The sequence below is a fragment of the Peromyscus leucopus genome, chromosome X (genome assembly GCF_004664715.2).
Source record: "Peromyscus leucopus breed LL Stock chromosome X, UCI_PerLeu_2.1, whole genome shotgun sequence".
NCBI classification, from domain to species: Eukaryota; Metazoa; Chordata; class Mammalia; order Rodentia; family Cricetidae; genus Peromyscus; species Peromyscus leucopus.
In genome coordinates, this window is record NC_051083.1 from 12,946,892 (window position 1) to 12,968,392 (window position 21,501).

General features: G+C 54.4%; 1 protein-coding gene across 2 annotated transcripts in view; it reads left to right on the top strand.

The window, feature by feature from the left end:
* Positions 1 to 21,501, top strand: part of Bcor (BCL6 corepressor) — a 120,901-nt gene that overhangs the window by 15,580 nt on the left and 83,820 nt on the right. Inside the window, exon 1 of one of the 2 annotated variants that reach the window (XM_028875933.2) lies at positions 15,526 to 15,669. The exons of the other annotated variant lie outside the window; for it this stretch is intronic. The gene's annotated coding sequence lies outside the window, so the exon portion shown is untranslated. Of the gene's footprint in view, positions 1 to 15,525; positions 15,670 to 21,501 lie in introns of those variants that run through there. 2 annotated transcript variants of the gene reach the window in all.

Sequence of the window (21,501 nt, forward strand, 5' to 3'; positions counted from 1 at the left end):
TAGTTCTTCTGCTGAAAACCAAAGAAACCCAGATTCAGGGGGAACCTTTTGGGTCAGAACTAAGCAACATTGGAGTGTAGCCCCTGTAATAGCTGACTTTTCAGACAGGCTCACCCTATCAGGTCGCGTCATTTGTGTGCTGCATAGCGATGCCTAGACAAGACGGAGTGATGGCTGGAATTCAGGCTTAAGGGGACCTTTTTCTGATTCTTACCAAATTACCAAATAGCCTAGTGAGTCAGGACAAAAGGGGAAATCCACTCTGCCTCTGATCAAGAAGAAAAGAGAAAGTGACAGGATGGAGACTAAAAGGCGGATGGGACACCCTAGACCAGCCTAAGACTACTTGCATTTGGTCATGTCTCATCCGCAGGCTTCAGCGTTGTTACTGTAACATTCTAGGCTTGGGGCAGAGGGTGGCAAAGATAGGTATTATCACTATACCTAGGCGTCTTGTTTTGAAAGTGAGGTGGGATGCTTTGGGGTGAGACAGGTAGTCTCTGGTTTTGAACACCTAGCCTTTAAGGTGTGCGAATAATGACAGGCCTTTGTGCGCTTGCTGTAAGTGAGCATGAGACCTTACAAAGGGGTACAATAGAGTTTGACATCTTTAAAAACTCCCTGGAACCCACAAGCCACACTAAGGAGCTGAAGTAGCTTAGTGAATGCTAGAGGGTCTAGCCTGTGCAAGGCACTAACTAGTTCGGGCCCCAGAAACTGCACCACAAACAGATGAACACAAGTTTAAAATGAAAAGTATTCAGACAATAAATCCATAACTGCTTCTCTCCAGACAAAGACAAATTTAATGTTAAGTGCCTATTCTGCCCTTATAACCGGGAATCCATAGACCAGGAGCAGGAAGCTCATCTACCCTCTTCATGAGTTTCCTGAGTGTGTGTGTGTGTGTGTGTCCTTTTGGCCTCTCCTTAACCTCCTCTGTGCTGAGGATGGTACCCAGGGCTTCTTGTGTGCTAGATAAGCTTTGTGCCTCCAAGTTACAGCCTACCTGCCTCTTTCTACACCATGGACAATCCCCAACCCCCATCCCATGCCCAGGACTTTGGGCAAGTTGAGTGTGATATGTTGAAAGACATCAGTTACATCATGATGACTGGGAATTCTCAAACTTTTACTATTCTAAGCACTTAGGTATTGGTCTCTCCCATCTCAGGTTTTTTTTTTTTTTTTTTTTTTTTTTTTTTTCAAATAGAAGCTCAGGTAGCCCATCTTCAAAGTCCTACACAGCCAAGGATAACTTTGAACTTCTCATCCTCCTGGCTCTACCTCACCAGAGCTGGCATTCTAGCATGCACCACCAGGACCTGTTTTATGATATGCTGGGGATTGAACCCAGGGCTTCATGAAGGCTAGGAAAGAACTTTACCAACTAAATTACCTCCCCAGATTGGGCCTTGTTTTTGTTTCTGACAGGGCCTTATGTATCCTGGACTGATCTTGAACTTCTGATTCTCCTACCTTATCCTCCCAAGTTTTTATTCAACTTACAAAAATTAAAAAATATCTGTAAAGATGGCATATTTACCTAAAGCTTATGAAGCCAAATTCTGAGTAAAAGCTGGGTACAAAGCAGCTGGGTACAAGTTGTCCCTTGTGGGTATTCCCCTGGTTTAGTTGCTGTGGAGTATCATGATGTCCCTAATGACATGGATGTGGCCTTCTTGAATAGTAACCCATGTCAGCTTTATCTGTTGATGTCTTTAAGATGGTAAAGCAAGATTTAGGTGTCCATACTTCTCCCTGTCCTTAGTATAATGTGAGGTCTCGATATCTTACTAAATTTGTTCCCATATTTCATAATCACAATCACATTTTATAATCACATAGAGAAACTACTTAGACAAAAGAATTTTGGTGATTACATTTTCTTTTTGTTTGTTTTGTTTTTCAAGACAGGGTCTTACTATATAACCTTTGCTGTCTTGGAACTCACTCTGTAGACCAGGCTGGCCTCAGAACTCACAGAGATCCACCTGCCTCTGCCTCCCATGTGCTGATATTAAAGGCATCATTTTGCCCTACTTCTCTTTATGTATATATTTAGAGATTTGGGGCTGGAGAGATGGCTCAGAGGTTAAGAGCACTGGCTGTTCTTCCAGAGGTCCTGAGTTCAATTCTCAGCACCCACATGGCAGCTTGCAGCCATAGGTAACTCTAGTTCCAGGGGATTCGATGCCCTCTTCTGGTCTCCTCGGGCACCAGGCTTGCACATGCCCTTAAAACACCTGTACACATAAGATACATTTAAAACATATTTATTTTTTATCGTGTGTGTGTGTGTGTGTGTGTGTGTGTGTGTGTATGTGTGTGTGTGTGTAGGCATGTGGGTTCAGGTGCCCACAGAGGCCAGAAGAGGACATTAAAACCTTAAGTTGGGGTTGAGCTGGCTAAAACTGGGTGCTCAGAACCCACTTCCAGTCCTCTGTGAGAGCAGGAACTACTCTTAACTGCTGGGCTCTCTCTCCAGTCCCATCTTGTGAGATCACACCCCACCCCTAATTCCACCCCGTGGAGTTAATTTTTGCATTTTCCTCTTGCCAAGACTCACTCCCCCCCCCCATTCAGTCTGTCAAGTGCTGGGAATCACAGGCTTGTGCCCCTGAGTCCAGCGTTAGTTTTATTTCCTTATAACTTTCATTTTTAATGAAAATGGGGTGGGAGTTTTACTGATTTCCAATGGAATGTTTTGGTTGAAAATTACTTCTTTACCGCACACTTAATGTCAGGAGCTATACAATGGATCCAGACTTTCTCTTTCTTTGTGTTTCTTCCTGAACAGCAGCAGCTCTTCACAAGTAGTGACTGGTATTCCCTGGTACTTCGGAACTATCATCTGTTAGTGACGTTTAATTAGTTAGTTCATTAATTAATTTTGGGTTAAAATTAAAATAAAAAATTTTGGGTTAAACCCATTAATTAATGGGTTTTTGAGACAGGGTTTCTCTGTGTAGACCAGGCTGGCCTCGAACACACAGATCTGCCTGCCTCTGCCTCCCAAGTGCTAGGATTAAAGGCATGCATAACCACACCCGGTTTACTGTTAGTAAACTTTTATCCTCCTCTTCCAGCACTGATGTATACTTCTAGAAATAAAGGCGATTTTCAAAATAATTTAATGGATCCTTCCCCCAGGCCTTTGATTTACATCGATTTCACAGGCTTTTTATTTGTGTCTAGATATTTGCAATTCTGCCTTTCCACCGGGATTGTAAATTGCTAGAAGACCCGAGGTATCGTTGAAAAAAATCCCCCTTTGTACTTCTGTATTCCCCTATGTCCTTACCAAGTTTTCTTTCAACACACTTTACACCTTTAAAAAAATGGACACATAAAGTTAGGTCCTTCTCCAGTCAAGGGCCCTTGTGAACCGTGGTAACTTTCAGATCCCCTCTGGTCCTGAGAGCGAGCATGGAAAGCGAGCCCTTGAATGCCGGGGACTGGGCTGCAGGCCTCGCACCCCCTTGAATGTGGGGGACTGGGCTGCAGGCCTCGCACCCCCCCCCCCCAGCTGTCTGGGCAGATTGCAGTCGGGGACAGAGGCCCAAGTTTCGGGGTCCGCGGACCCACCCCATGTGCCCAGAGTTGCTAACGTGCTGGCCAGCTCAGAAACCCGAGAACAAGAGGTGCTTAGTCGGAATTCAAACCCGCACTGGCGACTCAGAGAGGGGAGCTCGCAAGCGGCGGCGTCACTGAGGGTCGCCGCTCTCCTGTCGCCTGTGGGGAGAGGGTCCACGTGGCCCACCGTGGGGAGCGGGGTCCAGAGGCAGCGCAGGAGGCACGCCTCGCAGCCCACGGCCCTTGGGGACCGCCGCGAGCTAGGTCCCTGCCGCCAAGCCTGTGGCTCTGCGGAGCCACCGCCGGGGGCAGCGCGGCCTGCGCCTCCCGGTCAAGATGGCGGCGGGCGCGCAGCCACGCGGGCCACTGGCGCCCGCGAAAGGTGGCCGCCGTCCCCCGGCCCCGCGCCGCGCCGCGGGCGGGAAGCTGCACCTCCTCCGGCCGGAGAGACCCGGGGCTCGGTACCTCCACTTCCCCAGACAGCCCCATTGCTCAACGTCCTAGCAGAATACTTTGTCCCAGCCCACCGGGACCGTGAGCGTCCTGTCCCTAGGAGGCTGGGCCAGGCTCCTGGACGAGGAGTGTGAGGCTGGGTTCCAGGTTACACCTGGTGGACCGAGGAGCAGCGGGGACCACTGCGTGCCAGTTTCACACCCAAGGCGTTCCCTCCAACCTTGGAGCACAGCTCCCCAATATTCGTAGCCACCATGGAATGCCCTTTAAGACGCAGAGCCCAGCGCTGTTGAGATCATCAGAAATGTCGTGGAAAACCCCATAGTATTATCTAGTAAAAGCTACAGAATAAGTGCCCCCCCTCCACACACACACACACACACACACACACACACACACACACACACACACACACATTTGTTCTGACATCGGTATGCACGCTGGGTAGGCTGCCTTCCTCCTAGGACACTAAGAAACCTTAGGTCCAATTTACTAGAAATGGCATTGATGAATGCGGTGCATTCTGAGTGATCTCCCGCAGGGCTCAAGTTGAGAGGTCAGAAGCCCCCCTCCCCAACAGGGAGGGGCTGATGCAGGTAGAATGTCAATGGAAGGAGCAGAAGTACCCAGAAAAGCTTCCCTACTACCTTTTGTGTAAAGGATTGGCTGACACCTCCTAGCCCTCAAGGTTCTGTCTAAAGTTTGTGTGTTGCATATCAGCTCGGGAGGAGAGGCTGAACGTGAAGTTTTGGGCTTTGTTTTCATGAAACGAAGTCGTTCTGCATAACATTTGCACCGGCTTGTTATTCTGAGGGAAAACACTTCCTCCACCTCCGCAGCAGCCACACCAGCTACTCTTTCCTTCTTGAGCAGTTCCCCTTTTAATTACCTCTCTCTTGCCCCAGTTTAGGCAGCCCCCGGCACTTTGTTCAAGTACAGCAATAAACCCTAGGCTAAACCTAATCCTCTCTGGTCCTGACCTTCCCCGAAGTGGGGCCTGGAGTCAGGCTAGCCCTCAGGGTCTCCTGCTTGATTAGAATCAATGACGCTGCTAGTTATATTCCAAGTGTGCTTTCTCCCTTCTGTGCACTTGATGCTTTTCAGGCACAGTGCTTTGCAAAATAAAGAAACAAATAAAATAAATCGTATACAAAAACGAAGTTCAAAACACCAACGTGTCCGGACTCTGAGTTGGGTTCATCCCACCACTGGAACCAACTGTCAGATTTTTTGTTCCATGATTTTTTTTTTTTTTTTTTTTTTTGAGACAAGATAATGTAGTCCTGGTCTCAAACTCACAGAGATCTGTCTGCCTCTGCCTCCCGAGGGCTGGGATCAACGCCGTGTCCCACCATGCCCAGCTCAACCATCGGATTCCTAAAGCTTTAACAGAGCCAACACATCACCGCTGACCTAGTACCTACCTAATGCCTCTCCAGGTACCTGGGGCACCTCACCCGCATCACCACCCCTAGTCCCTGTCCAGCCCAGCCCCTCCCTGGAAGCACTGTAACCTTAAACATCTAGGCAGGCCGAGCTGCTTTCAGCGATGACTCTCTGGAGACAGCAGCCTGAAGTAGCAGGCCCCATCTGCAGCGCAGCTGAACGAGTTAAGCCGTCCCTGGCGTGAGTGGTTCCGGGTGGGGCCTGGACCTGAGAGATCCGGCGGGAACCCCGAGCAAGCTCGGCCTTTAGGGGTCCCTAGTTGCAAGATCTGAGTCCTTCTTTCACAAGTCCTGCTCGAGAGTCCCAGAAGACCCATGCCCTGGGGGTGGCCTCCTAAGCCCGATCTAGAGTGAAGACAGGAGGTCAAGGGCCTCCTGGACCGTGAAGGGGCTTCTGGACCTAGCCAACTTCTAAGACCTTTAACATTCGAACCTTTGGCTCCAGTGCAGAGAAGGGGGCACGATGCAGGCAGGCAAGGGGGCCTCAGTTCTCCGTGTCACCTCTAGGTGAGCCAGGGTTACTCCATGCTTCCCAGATTGCCGCCCTCCCCTGCAGCGAGTGCCAGAACCCAGGACCTCACCCACTACTGCTGGCTCAGCCCCACCCGACTTCGCCTGGGCCTCACAAAGGCCGTGTGGGGCCGGGGCAGACCAGAAGCTGCCACCACTCCCAGATCTTTAATTACGCTCTGAGACCCTACCCTTCCCCCACCCCATCGCCGGCTTCCAGCCCTTTAATCAATTTCACGATATTAAATATTAATTTCCCGCCAGCCACGCTTTCTCGATGGAGGGGGGAGGGGACAGGCAGGGCAAAGCCAAGAAAAGGATGGCTTTGCTGGGTGTGACCAGGGTAACTGGGTGTGGAGGACATGCGGGCTCCTAAGTGACCGTGCCCGGAACTCTGAAGCCAGCGTGTTTGCACTCTGCAGCTGGGGAACTTGCAGAGTTCTGGACACCAAGGTGCATGTCTCCAGGAGGGGCAGCGAGGTGCGCAGAGTTCGGGTGCGCTGGGTGACCGCCTCCTGCTCTGAGGCCCCCTCCCCACCTCGAGCCGCGAGTCAGGCTCACACGGGCCTGCGGAGCGCAGCGATGATGGATCGCGCCTGGCGGGGGTGATTTGGTGTTGATCGCACATTATCACTGGCAGGTTGGACTGGTTGCTGATGGACGACTTCTAGCGGCAGCAGAAGCAGCGTCTTCAGACACTGCGCGGGGATTCGCTGGCTTTACGAGGGTCTTTCCCCCTGTCCCCCTCCTCACCACCTACGCCTGTCGGGAGAGTCTGGGAGAGAGTGGGGGTCTCCCAGTCCCCAAGGCCACCCACCTCGGTCTAGGACCGGGTGTGGGCCACAGGCCAGGAGAGGAGAGGAACCAAGACGTCTCTCCCACTTCCTCCCATTTCTCTTTCCCTTACAGCCTGCCCACCTTCCGCTTCCCCATCGGAACACGAAGGGCCTAGGTCACTCGGCCGGTGTTTTCCTAGCTGCCCAGCCCAGTCCGCGGGGGGTGCAGGCTCCCTCTCCCCGCCGTCCACGACCCTCTCAGGGCTCCCAGCAGCGGCGGCGCTGGGGTGAGCCCCTCCTTGCTTCGTTTTCTAAAGTGCCTGCAGATACAAAAGCGGTTTCGTAATGCCTTCCGTCTGCGAGAGCCGGAGGACCTTGGCTGACCTTTCGGAAACTGATTGCAACTGCCTGTTAACAGCCCGTACTGACCGCACTGAGCGGAGCGGAGGACAATCATTTAAGTGACAGACGGCGAGGTGGCCCGGGCTCAGTCGAGCGGCCTGGTTAAGCCCGCCCCTCCCCCCCCAGCTACTCCCCCAGCCCCGGGTGCACTGCGGGCCGTGGCCGGCGCTCGGGCGAGCGGGGAGGGCGCACTGTGCGCGCGTGTGAGTGTGTGTCTGCGATTATGGGCCGAAGGGTTAACCCTTTGCGGGGCGGCCGGGCCCCTTTGAAGCCGAGCGCTGCCGGCTTAATCTGCCATTTGCAAAAGAGGAATAAAGGGGCCGCCTCGTCCGGATTCTTCCTAATGGGTAAACTGTACCCTTTTAGCGTGACCCGGGCACTGTCCCTGCTACTGCCAAGGAAAGACCTCAACCCTCGGATCTTCTGCCACGGCTCCCTATGTAACCTCCCGGCGCTTTCCTCCTTTTCCTAACAGAAACAAGGAGCAGTACAGGGACAGCGCTAAGCGTCCAAAAGCTCCGAGGTTCGCGATGCAGTGGACGTGGGTGTTCTTGGTATTTTCTGTTTTGAAAACTGGAAAAAGGGGAGGTGGGCTCGCAGCGGGTAGGGCAGGGGGGGAGGGGAGGCTGGTGACAGGGCACCTCGGGCTCTCTCTCTCTCTCTTTCTCTCTCTCTGGAGAGATCGCCAGCTGCTCTCCAACAGGCAGCGCCCTGAAATCTATTTAAAGAGAGGGAAAGGGGAGGAGAACAAAGGGGGAGGAGGGGGGCGGCGAGCGGAGCCTGGGCGAGAGCGAGCGAGCAGGGAGGATCCGCCGCTCCGCGGGCACATCAAGCGCTCACATCTGTACACTCCGCGATCGATGGGGAGAATGGATAATATTTGTCAGCTGCAGACCTTTCTCTTCCCGGTTCCCAGGAAGGGGAGGGGGCGAGGGAGGGGGAGGGGGGAGTCAGACCAGACGGGAGAGGCCGCGTCAAGGACAGCGCGCTTCTCGCTGCAGCCACACGAAAACCCAGTGCCAAGAAAGCCGGCGGATTTTTCTCTTATTATCATTATTAATTATTTTTTATTATTCCACAGCAGCCAGCGAACGCTCGGCCACGCCCCTCCCCCGCTCTCCTGCCGCCTCTCTTTGTTGATTCTCAGCTGCGAGCGTGGCGGGCCCGAGCCACCGCCGCCGCGGAGCAAGATCTGCTCTTGCGCCCTGGGTCGCAGCTGCGGCCCAGGAAGTCAGGGCTGCGTCCCCGCCCCCGCCCCCCGCGGCGCGGCAGATCCTGCGCACGCACACACACACGCGCGCGCACACACACACACACACACACACACGCACACACACACACATACACTCTCTCTCCCTCCCCCTCCCTCCCTCCCTCCTTCCCTCTTTCCCTCCCTCCGTCACCGTGGCCAGCCACGCGGCCAGCCTAGCAGTACTTCGCTGAGGCTTTGAGTCCCCAAAGCCCATCCTGTCTGCCTCGACCTGGATCCCTGGGCCGCTGGCCTCCACCACCCCCTTCCCGGCTCTGATGCCGCCATCCTCACACATGGTCTTCATTTAGCACACTAGCGGCTTGCTTCCTCTCTGCTCCTCTCCTCGGGGCTTTTCGGAGCGAGGAGGGAGGTTTAGAGGAAGTTAGAAACCTTGCAAGCCCACGGGGAAGGGGGAAAACCCTCGTTCGCAGTCTGAGCTCCCGAGAGGGAGGGGGGCGTCCCACGGGGAACGGGACAGAGTCTAGGTGCCCTCCCCTTCCTTGAATGTGGGGAAGGTTAAGTGAGAGGTGGCAGTCGGGAACGATAGCAAATTTGCCTTCCCTGGTCCTTTTGCTTGTTATACAGACTAATAGCACCAACCTGGTGGTACCCTCAGCTAGGCGGAGACGGGGTGGGAGCTGAAGGGACAGGCAGTCAACGAATGAGACCTAAGATATCTCAGATTGACTCGACTGTAATCGCTGGCTAGCTCAGTGGGCCTTTGCCTTTCACCCCAGCTTGAAAGCCTGAAGCGGATGACCCACCAACTGGCCCGGGTCCACTGTGTTGCGGACGATGGTGGGGGTGTGTGTGCACTGTGCAGAGATTCGGGGTTTATTTGTACACCCTCATCCTCTTGCGATACCAAGCCAGCCAGAGGTGGCGTGCCTTACTGCTCTGCGGTCCTGGGCAGGGCAGGAAGCTGGCGCAGCCGTTGGCTGGGCAAGGACCACTTGGCCTAGCTGGCTGTTCGCTGGAACTCGCGACGCACCGTCACGCTGAGTTGAGTTCCCGAGACTCCGGCCGGCCGGGTCACCCTGAGCTGCTTTCCTCCCACGTTGTCAGTTGGCCTCTCTCTGAAGTCTCCTGGTCTCCTCCCGCCCTCGGCGTTTCCCTTCCTTGGTCGATCTCGGGAACTTCGAAATGCAGTCAACCTCCCTTTCCGAGATTCAAAAAAGAAGTTTTGTGTTTCCCTGGGGGCCGCAGCCTAATGCTTCCCCTGTTTTCGGGAACAAAGCAAGTATTCAGCGGGGAGGGGGACAGGCTGACTCTCCCCTCCCAGCAGCACCTGGCGCCCCTGCAGGTTCAGAACACTCACTTCGGGATCCAGGTGGCGGCGCGCGGGGTGGGGGGTGGTGGTGAGGGCTTTCTTTCCTCAGTCTCTGCCACAGAAACCTCGCCTGGGAGAGGACACTGGGTGTTTGGGTGAAGTTCCCACCCCAGGCTAGGAGGGTGCGCATGCGGCTGTTTACGGTGTGTCTGCAGCTGGAGCTCACTTGCCCACACTTGACAGCGCGGGGCACCCTCGGGCTGCCAGCCCCCCCGGGCACTCCGCTTCCGCAGCACTGGGGCCAAGGTGCGCCAGGAAAAGCCAGAGGTCGCTTCCAATCTTGGGTTTTTGCGGTCCACAGACCTTTTGCCCCCAACAATAGCCTGGATCGCGTAGTCTATCCAAGCATTTGGTAGGAGGAGTGAAGAGCTCACAAAGGGGACTCAAAGGGTTCCGATCAGACTCGGGTGTGCTCTGGACTTCACTCGCGACCCAGAGGTGCTTCTCCCTCTGGACAGCGCTCCGCAGCTCCACCTGCCTTTGTCACCCTACACGGTAGACTTCTCACCCCGAGCCAGGAGGGAGGGCTACACTAGCTGTGGCCTCGCTCGGCCCGGCCTTCTCAGCGTGCAGCGCGGCCTTAGATCCCGCTCCAGCTCTTCCCTTCTCCCCGGCCTGTGGCCGGCCCCAGGCGCCTCCAGCGCGGCCTGAAACTTGATCCCGTGTCGGAAGGACAGTATGTAAACACCAGGCGCGCTCCGTGAGCCCACGGGAGGGGCCGTGCGAGGGCCGCCCGGGCAGCTCCGAGGCCCCGCGCCCCCTCCCGCCTGCTCGCCCCGGGCACGATCGGCAGGGCCGCTGCCTCGCTCTCTGCCTTCCCTGTTGGCTCAGCTAATTGGAGCCGCCGCCACTGTGGCGGCCTCTTGTTGAATTTTCTAGATCGCAACCGTTCAGTCGTGGCTGCCTGCGGCTCCCTTCCCCCTCCCACAGCTGTTATCTTGGCCAGCAACTTGTTGGTGATGGGGACAGTCCCTCCACTGACCCTGGCCTCTGGGTCCGCATTCACCTCAGCAGTTTTGGGAGTACTTTCTGGGGTGTGTGTGGGGGGTGGGGGGTGGGGAGAGTAGAGTCTTGGTGGAAGAGCGAGGATTCCCGCCAGGATTCGAGGCTCTTGGTACTAAACCAGGGACCTCCTGGCAGAAAGCCTGTATTCTCACGGCCTTGGACCAGGAAGTAGTGGCAGTCTAGAGGGCCTCCAAGAACAACTCCACTAGCTTCGGTTCCTAACAGGAAAACATTACAAAAGGGTGGGGGTGGTGAAGGCAGGAAAATAATTTCCGATCTGCTACCCGGTCCCCTACCTACCCTTGTCTACACCAACCACAGTTTGGGACTTTGTATGCAAGTCCGTCCTGGCAGAGGCTGCCCACATTTTTGGGTCTAGGCCACCGAAATGCCACGAAGCTGCTTGCACTCTGAGTTGAAGTACCAGACAGGTCTAAGGAAAACGATCACTCTCTGGGTTCTGGAGGTGCAATTTCCCCAAGCTTGGGGCAGCTTCCAGCTTGTGGTGCTTCCCCTCCCCCCAGCCTCCTCCGCCCGCCATTGCTTGCCCTAGTTACACATCTGTCCTGGATGCAAACTGCGCGTGCAGCCTGTAAAGTGTAGCGGCCTGTAAGAGGGCCAGAGTTTGGCCCTGTGGCAGAGTGGAACAAGAAAACAGTTGGATAGATCCAGGCAGCGCTTGCGGACGATGGCACGACAGCTCTGTTGCTTTTTATCCAACATGCCCATGGAATCATTGCTAGTGGATTTCACAGGCCCAGGGTCCAATGGTGTAAGAGTAGGAAGCCCAGCCAGGAAGTACATGCATATACACAGACGAGCTCCGAGGGGGCTGGTGAGTGAACCACCATCAGAGGACCATCCACAGCAGAGAGCAGCTGCTTTTCCTGTTTGGGCTCGGAGAAGGGTGTCTGTTCCCATCCTGGCTTTGATGGCTCTCCACAACTGTTAGGGAACAAAGACTGAGGCCGTGGGCTTCTTAACTGCCATTTCAACACCTCTGCTCTTCACTTCTGACTTTTCCCCCAGACGACTACTGTGGAGCTTTCCTGAGGTATCTTTCCAAGATTTCTCACACATTCCATATTGGTTTAAACTATGAGGAAAAGGAAATTCACAGAGTTGGTATCACTAACTTAATGTGTAGGATGGTACTTCAGTAGGTCAAGTTCACTTAGGATTTTCTTTTTGTTCCTATCTAAATTATCGAGACCCCTCCAATCAGTTAATTTAAGTTTATTGTCTCTTATTGTCAGTTCCTCTGCCATTCAGGGGTGGGGGTGGGGGTACCTGAAAAACGTTTATTCCCCTTCACTTCTACCCACTCAGTCTGTAAATGCCTAGTTCTTTTTTTAGGATAAAGCATATTTCTATGTTTTGATAAGGCAGAGAATAATTGGTGTTCCTTCCCAGGCCTGAAAAGATAATTATGCGTCCCAGGAGCTTGCTGTCTCCTGTCTGTTTAACAGATGATCTTGGCTCTGGAGCACAAGTGCTGTCTTGGCCCCTTCCCTCTGTCGCTCGCCCTCAACCCCCTGGCCACCAACAGGCCTAAGGGTGGTGGTGGTGGTGCCTCGGAAGACCCTGCACCTTAGGCATGCCTGTGCGGGTTTTTTTTTTTTTTTTTTTTTTTTTTTTTAATCATACAAAGACTACCCTGAGCCATTGGAAGTTTTGCTTCAGCTCCCTGAAAGCTTGTGCCAAGAGCTCCCCATGGGGCCTGTGGTGATGGATGTCTTGAGGCCCAGGGAAGGAGCCATCGTGATGGGAAAAGTTGAGAGCCTGCGTGCAAGACTCAGACCTGAACCAAAGGAAAGTACAAACAGCAATGAAACAGCCCCATGCCCCTGGCCGGCAGCCTGCACAGAAACCCCGTACTGTCCCTCCTCTGTCCACCCTGCAGCTAGGAAAGCCACAGGCACACCATTTAGTTGGCTTTGCTTTCGCTCAGTTTAGGAACGGTACCCTTAAGCATATCAGGAAGCCGAGAGGCGGCCCTGACTCCTCGCTTCCCTTGGTGCCTTCCTTAGCTTGGCTGAACTTGCTCTTCCTGTCTAATAGAGGAGCTGGTTGTAGTCCTGAAGCAGAATCGCACTGTGACACCTCCCCAGGGGTCTCTAGCTATTGATTTTTAATATCCGTATTCAATATTGTGTATTAAATATTGAATCCATGCATGAGAGGATGCGATGCAAATCACCAACCGTGCCTGTGACTTTAATAGTTGTTTTATTGCCCAGAAACCACAGTTGGATGCAAAGGCATCTTGCAGCCAAGGCTGGGGGTGGGCAGGGATGGCAGACAGAGGGAAGGCTGAGCAAATCTAGGCCTCCCAAGGCTGCCTGGAGACCTCCTGCTGAAGGGATAGGGAGGTACTTTATAGTGTTTGCCCAAGGCAGTAGGGTGGGGGCCTACCCCATGGTTCAATGGAAAGAGCTGGAACTGCTGTATGAGGTTTGGCCAGAGGAAGAGGTGTGGAGCCCTGTCCTTCCTTCCGGGACTTCCCTAACTGGATGTCTGTTCCTGGCCAGTAGTCAGCCTTCCCTCTACACACTCAGACACCCACACAGGACTACTGAGCAGGAAAGTCAACTTCAGCAGGAAACTCTGGGCCTTCTCCGCCAGCTGAACTCCGTAGCTTTAGTATCTATCTACTCACCTCTCTTACCATCTGGGGCAGCTTTCCTCCTCTGCCACCATGTGTAATGCTGTCTGCTCTGGCTGCCCTATAGCTGGATGGAACCGCTGGTGCAAAGGAGATACTATTCAGGGAAAAGACTTTTGTCAACTGCTGTCCCCAGGGAGGGAGGCCGAGGGACTGGTACACTGGCCTTCCCTTTCTGCTTCCCCAGTCCTTCAGGCGGTGACTCTTAGATGTCTTCTTTCTCAGACAGAAAAGCCCATTCCTCTTTAAAGGCTTTGCCCTCCACTCCTCAGCGGCCTCCACTTGGCCACCCAGACGCCATGACAGCCATCTATTACTCCACTGGGCTAGACAGCTTTTGAGAGGATAGCCACAGGAAGACAGGAAGGGCCAGAAGGACCATGTGTGTATTTCCGTGTGTGGGTTCAGGGAGTGTCTATGTCGCCAAGCCAACAGCGGTGGGAAAGTCCTCAGCTTCACTGGAGGGGGAGGGGCTGTTTTGCAGCCATTGGCAGCCCAGCAGAGCCAGTGGCAGCAGGAGGCAAGCAGAGGCTGCTAGGCACTGATTGGCCCAGCATGATGGCTGTGGCCAGAGAGCCGTGGTACCTACCCCTACCAAATTGTATTACAAGGCTAGTAGGGTTGAGGGAAGCCCAGCTTGGTTCCTAATTGCTGAAAAGTCAAAGTGGGTAGTGTGCCCTAATGGTACCGCCTTAGGAAAGCCCAGTGGCACTCCTGAGACCTTGCTCCACCTCTGAGAGAAAGTGCTCAACTACCATTATTAACCTGCTACCTTTGTCCCAAGCCCAGAGGAAGGTGGACTCCAGAGGGGCCTGGACCCATGAAGACCGCCCTAGGTCCCCTCCTCTGCTGGGAAGTCCCAAATACACCTGATCCACCCCGGGCCGACAGAAACCATTTCTAGCAGCAGGGCCCTCCTAGAGTAGGGGTGCGCGTTCGTCACTAGGCACATGAATGGAGATGTGCCAGGCAGGGCCTGGCTGCGCACGCCTCCGCGCTGGGCTCGGGCGGCTGCTGCCGCCTGTGTTTCCGGGTCTGCGGCTGAGCCTTCCTGGCGTTCTCCTCTGGCTTTGTCTCACTGCCAGCTTCTCGCCTGTCCTCACCAGTCTCCTGGGTCCACAGGTCGCGCTCTGCCTCCCCGAGTGCGCCTTTGCGCACGTGTGGCTGGCTTCCCAAAACCTGGCCTCTTTCTGCGGGCTACTGGGCACTGCCTTAGGGTTGCTGTGTGTGCCCACTTCTAGAGGGTTCCCCAGTCTTTAGAAACTGTTCGCAGGACTACGAGACAGGAGCCCTGGAGGGCTAAGGGTTTGCTTCGTTCCAACCCAGGCCGAAACTGGCGAGGGGGCTTTTATTAGATCTCCTATGCAGAGTGGAAGGGGCACACTTCTGCGGCTGACCTTGCTGTATGTGGCCCTCTCCCAACACTCCGGAGACTGTTAGTCGCCGTGAAGAATATGGGCACACTGTTCTGCTGCCTATCGGAAAGTTGGCGGGACATATGGGCTGGGGTCCGAGTACCCAGAGTGCATGCGCACGTGCCAAATGCAAGGACCCGTTGTGGATCAGCGGGCTGGGAGTGGTGACTGGGCTGAAAGCCAACGAACACCTGGGAACACCCTAAGCCTCAGGGCAGGTGACACCCTTCGGAACCCCGACTCCCTCCTCCCCACACCCCCCCTTCCCCCGGCCCGCATGCGGTCGGCCTCTGCGGCGGAAACACGGTCCAACTCCTTGAAAGTAAACTTGCCGCGAGCTGCCAGGGCCGGGAGAGAGGGAGCGAGCCGGCGGGGGTGTCTGCGTCGGGGAGGCTGGGAAGGCTAGTGTCAAGTTTCAGCCCCTAATGACAATCGATGGCGAGGTGCCAAGGCCCTGGGAACGGTTTAGGGGGAGCGGGGGGGGTGGTGGTGGTGGAGGCGCGGGTTGAGTGAGAAGGACCACGCCGTAAGGCCCAACTTGCGAACCCCGAGACGCTAGGCGCCCATGGGGGCAGAGGGAGGCGGCGGGGCGGGGGCGGGGGCGGGGGCGGCGGGTAGGGAGGGGCGCTGGAGGAGCCGCGGGAGCGGAGCGGAGCGGAGCGCAGGCATCTTCCGCAATCCATTCATGCACTGAAGCGCGTGCAGAGCTGCTGCTCGCTGCCATTGTTACTCGCGGGCGGTGTGGGAGCCGAGCCTCCACTCTGGCGAGAGATAAATGGCCTCTGACAGCCCCTCCTCGCCAAGAGAGCTCCTCGGATTTCACCGCGCGGCGGCTCTCAGGTCTGTGCCTTGCTCGCTTCCCGGTGAGAACCTCTAAATCAGCCTCCCCGCCCTCCCTTCTCCCGGGGACTCTGTCCCCCGCCCTCTCCGGCCGGGCCAGGGCCCCCGGGGGCGCTGCGCACAGGCTCGGGTCGCCCCTCCAGCCCGGGGTTACGAAGTGGGAGTACCGAGGGGGCCCGGGGGCCGCGGGAGGGGAGAAGCAGCTAGCGCCCCCCACCCGGGCTCCGTTCCCCCGCCTGAGCGCCCCGCCTCCGCGCCCACAAGATGGATCAGGCTACCGTGCGGAGAGCGGGCTGTAAATATTTTAAAAGTCTCTCGCGCGCCGGCGGTAATGGCTTTCGCAGTTGGAATGTGTGCTAGGGAAAGAGGAAGGGCGACGTTTGTGCTGTGTTGCGGGTTGGGGGAATTGTTCCTATACCCTCTCCCTAGGTTCGGGGTGGGCTGTATAGCCAGGATCCCCGGTTTCCCGCCCCGCCGCGTCCCATGATAGCATCAAGAACACCAGTCGTTAGGGAACTTGAGTATATAGCTGGGCGACAAAAGGCCCAGTTGAGGTGACCCCAGAGTCACTCCGAGGGAGGTCTCTCAAGGTCTCGGGCTGGGACTGACCCGAAGCCTCTGGTCCAGGTCCACTTCTCAAGGTTGATTCGGGGAGGGCGGGAAACGCATAAATAAGAGCCCCCTGAGTTTGCGTGGCCACTAAAGCCGGGGCTGAGGTTTCTGCCGCGGGAACGGGTCCCGTTTGTGTCTTTGGTCCTCTTCCCAACTCCTCTATAAAGCCTCGATCCACTCAAAAGGCGCCATCCGTTTCGCATTTGAATCTGAAAGTAGCTTTGTAGCTACTTAGGTTCGAAACCCGGGAGGAGGGAGCGGGGAAAGGTCAGGGCCCAGAGAGGTTAATGCCCAGGCTTGGTGGCAGTCACGTGTGGGCATGGAGGGACTCTTTTGCTTCCTTGGTTAGTGTAGGCTTGCAATCTTTAAGGCTAAGCCCAGCCGGATAGGAGAGGGTGGGGGAGGGGAACCCGGCCTTCTCGTCGGGAGAGACTTAATGGGCCCACCACAGGGTGTTGTGTGTGGGGGGTGAGGTGGTCGCCTTTGCCAGCAGCAGCTTCCTGGCAGGGCAAGGGCGCCGAGTTGCATAGAGCTGGGGCAGGCCAGGTACACCAGCTCGTCGCGGAAGGTTCCAGGAGTGTGGGCCTAGGCTAGGGCTGTTCATCTGTACCCTAGACCTTGCTCGGCTCCCCGACCCGCCAAAGAGTGGGTGAGGGAGGCTTTTCGGGGCGCGCCAGGGCTGCCCTAGACGTTCCAGTGCGTGGAGTTCCCGACTCTGGCAGCTCCACTTCCAAGGGCTTGTGTTGCGCCCTTCTCGCTTGTTTGTGTCGTGTGAGCCTCGTAAACCGCCCTGATTTATTACCCAGACTAAATGCTTAATTTGTGAATATGAAACAGATTAAAAAGGGCGGGGGGAGGGGGCTTGAGGTCGGCATATTTTAGCAATCAGACCAAAGCAGCCCGGCAGATGTTTCAAATTTGTCGACATTTTCAAGCTCATGTGGAAAGCCAGTCAGAATGGTCAAGAGGTCTTTTTTTCTTCCTTCAACCTGAGAACTTGGCAGTGATCAAAAGGAGGTGATTAGTAGCTACACAAAAAAGACACCAGCAGTCAAGGAGTTAACAGAGGCTGAGCTCTTCACCTCCAGGATTGGGGTGGAGGGGATGGGGGCCCGAGGGTCACAAAGGCAAGCTGATCACAAAGCCTGGAGGGGGCCAGGCTAAAAAGGCCCAAGTATTAGAAGCTAACTCTGAAGAACAAAGTCGAGGGTCCATTAAAAGTTAATTCAGTAAATAAACTTCAGTGGCGATAAAAACAAATAAGAAGGATGGTAACTCCAACTTCAAATAACCAACAGATAACAGAAATAAGTAGCTCTGATGTGGCCTACCCATGTGCTTCCCTTCAGGCAGGTCCCCACAGTGAGCGGCCCAAGACAGGCCTCTGTGGAGCACCCTCTCTCTTTGAAAAGACCCCATGTGTACAGGCTTTTTGGCGTTTGTCATTTGGGAGCAACTTCACACATCAAAGGCGACCACAGTGTTCTTTTCAGCTCCCTGGTTCCAGCCGCCCAGTGAAGCAGATACAATTTCTATAAATTGGCCTTCTCCTCTGGGTTTTGATTGATCATCACCATATGAGATTATTGAAAGTCTAATGTCTTATTTCACTTTCTCCAAGGGGTGAGGAGGGGAACAGTTTATTGGAAGTCGGGCCACGTGAAGACTCCCGTGTTGTGCAATAGTAATTTCCATTAGCCTGGATTTATCAGCCTCCTGAAACTCCCATGCATTTCCTGCGCTGCCTGGTTCCACCTCCCCTCCCCCTCCAGGACTGTGCTTCTGTGGCTGTTCACAGGTACAGTCCCACCTCCCCTCCCCTCCCCTCCCTCCCCTCCCCTCCCCTCCCCTCCCCTCCCCTCCCCTCCCCTCCCCTCGGGTCTGTGTTTCTGTGGCTGTTCACAGGTACAGTCCAAACTAGAGCCTTCCTATTGGGAAGGAGAAAATGGCTGTGGACTAAGCGTAAAGAAACAAAAGATGTATTTTTAAGCATATTTATTCCAATGCCCCAAATCCCTTCTTCAGCCTTTGTTTCCCACTCGAAACTTTTTTGTCCCCCTTTTGCCTGGATACGATCTTTCATTTTATTAAAGTTGATTATGGCTCTTCTGTCTTGTCCTGCGCCAGACAAAGGCTTAGAGAAAGTCAAAGAACGTGTTAATTATATGTTTCTTGTAAACTGACTTTTCATTTCCCCCTAACACATTTAGCTGGCTTGGTGTTTAGTTTAACACTCAATTGCTGCAAATATGCTGCTTAAAATGCTGTCTTTATTAAAACAAATAAATGAATTCAAAGACCTTTCTAATTTCAACTCGCGTGGGCTAGAAACAGAAGAGAAAAATGGAAGGAAAGAGCATAAGCTAAGGAAAGGTAGCAGGGAGGCTAGAGAGACACACACACACACACACACACACACACACACACACACACACACACACACACACACTGCATTCCTTCTGCCGTCCCTCCCTGCAGCCATGTTAAACTGGTCCATACAATTGTCCCTGGCTGAGCCCTGCAGCTTGCCAGCCTGCCTGGATTTTCCATCACTTGGTGCCTAAGGCAATCATTAGCTGAGAATGGACAGCCCTCTACCTGCTGGCCGCCAATCACTTACCAACCAGAGGAGGCTGGCTACAGGCTCCTACATCAGGCCTGGGTCCCATTTGTTCAGCCTGAGAGGGGTCCTTGGTTTTTGCCCCTGGGTGAGTTGGTACCTAATTAAACTCTACCCAGGGCAGCTTGCACTAAATACACGTAGGCTGAGAGGAAGCTGGGAGGAGAAGGCAGTCATTACTTAAGCAGGGAAAGTGACTTTTCCGAGAGTGGGAAGAAAGGGACCCCTCTGATCACTTTGTTTACTCTAAGCCGAGCTTCAATGCCAACATGAAAACCAGGAGAAACGGGAATGAAGGGGGAAATCCAGAGACCACACGTCCCTAAGCCAGGCCTGTGTCATCTGGAAGCAAGAGGGAGGTTTGTCAGCTCTCTAGACAATGCTGGCTGCAGAAAAAAAAAATGACCCAAGCGCCCTTGTGGCTTTGGAGTCATTGCTCATGTGCTACAGGCCTGTGTACTCAGGAGCTGGAACTGTATAAATGGCTGTGGAGACAGAAAGGAACAGATGTGTCAAAGAGCGGATGGTAAAGTTACACCAGGCACGGAGGAGCAGGGGAATGTGCAGCCCCAAGCCTGGGCCCCGCTAGGCGGGATCCAAATGATCAGAATGGGGGTAAAGAGACAGCCTGCAAACAAAAGTGATGGTAGATCTGGAAAGGCCTTGGGGCTTTGAGCCCTGGTTAAGTCAGTGGAGGAAACTGATTCTGAGGGCGAAAACACTGGGCCAATGTGACAAAAGGAAGACCAGAACCCAAGTACTGAGCACGTGTAAACAGAGTTAGAGGACTAAAGGGACTTCTCCTTAGAGAAAGGTGTTCTTCCTGGCCTGATAGTTTAGCCATTATTAAGCACTTGCTGTATGCAAAGCAATATGTTGGGCATCTGGGGCCGCAGGAGCTAGAATCCTTAAATGACCCAGCAGGGGAGACTCCTTCCTTTTGTGTGCTGGATAACAAAGGCAGACAGTGGGTGAGCTTCTGAATGAGGAGAAGGAAGTCAACATCTCAGAGAGCTCCACTTTTACTCTTAGCCTACAGCTGAATTCCAGAAGGGAGGTAAGGCCACAGGCAGTCTGGGCAAGGGACCCCTTTACCTCCAACCTGAACTGAACTCCGCTGGCGCCAAGCTCCAGGGCCTTCCAGATTGTTCAGTCTAGATGGTGGCAGAGGTCACATGGACCCTTCACTTCCCCTTCCTTGGAAAGCCTGCCTGACTTTATTTCCCCTGGAGGGGGGGTAGGCTAGAGATTTTGATGCAAATCCAGAAGGCAGCTTTTCAAGTCAGGACTAGCCTGCACTGTAGCCCCAGACCAACAGAAAAGAGCAGCTTAAGCGCTCACCAACCCCCAACTCTCCCTCTCTCCCTCTCTCCTCTCCCTCTCTCTCTTTCTGGAACTTGATAAGGGAATACTGACTCCCTTAACAAAACAAAGTTGGGAATCTCCAAGGTTTCGAATTAGGAGGGGAGTCTCCCAGCAGAGAATTTGAACTGGCTCAAATACACCCCTCTCCCTGGGCACACTCCCCCGGTGTCCCCTAGATTCCACTTGCCCCTTGGGCTGTTTCAGTGTGATCACAGGTGCCCTCCTTCAAGCCACCTGGCCTGGGCCCGGCCTTTGCTCTGGGTTTCTTCCCTCAGCACTGGGAAACATGCTGGAACCTTCAAAGCGCATTCCTGAGCACTACCGGGGGACTGGAGGGAAGCGCAAACAAAGAGGCCGGGGTGCTGGAGCAGTTAGCTTACTGAGTCTGTGGGCCAACAGGGCTGGCCCAAGTTCAGTCAGACTTCTTGGCTCTGGGCCAGCCAGAGCTGGCAGTGTGCCCTCTCCGGCCCACTACTCAGACCTCATTGCCCCTAAATTTGGGCACCCTTCCCCCAAGCTCACTCACGTAAGTCCCAGGAAGCCCTCCTACCGCTGCTGGGCAGGCCTCTCAGAATACTACTTCCTCATTCATGTTTAGGTGGATAATTCGAGGCCTCTGTGAGAGCTTCCTGAGAAAGTGAATGAGTTGTCCAATAGCAGGGTCCCTTCCCTTTCTCAGATGGCCTGCGGGGCTGGGATAGACTGAGTTCTCTGCCTGTTAGCTTGAGTGCTTGTGGAAACTTGATAACTTCGATCCTGTGATGCACAAAAGTACGATCATAGTCTGTATGTGTCGAGGTTGGGACTCGGAAGTTCCCTACACATAGGAATAGGGGGTGAGGGTGGGTGAGTGTCAAGTCACATGGTCCTCCATGGGGAGTGAGCAAGAGTGGTTCAGTCATTCCTTCTCCAGCCTTTAGCTCAAGTCTCTGGTCTGTTCAACATGGTGCAAGGAAGGCAGGAGGAACAGCCAAGGTTTCCAGGAACCTGCTTTCTCTCCCTCAAAAGCTGAGAGAAAGTCTGTTTTCACTCTGTGTGTGTGTGTGTGTGTGTGTGTGTGTGTGTGTGTGTGTGTGTATGAGAGAGACAGAGACAGAGAGGCAGAGAGAGGAAGAGGGGGGAGTAGGGGAAAGGAGTATGAGACATGGTCTTAGCATGTAGCCCAACCTGGCCTGGAATTTGATATGTAGCCCAGGTATTCTTGAACTGCTAAGTCTTCCGGGCCTGGGATTACA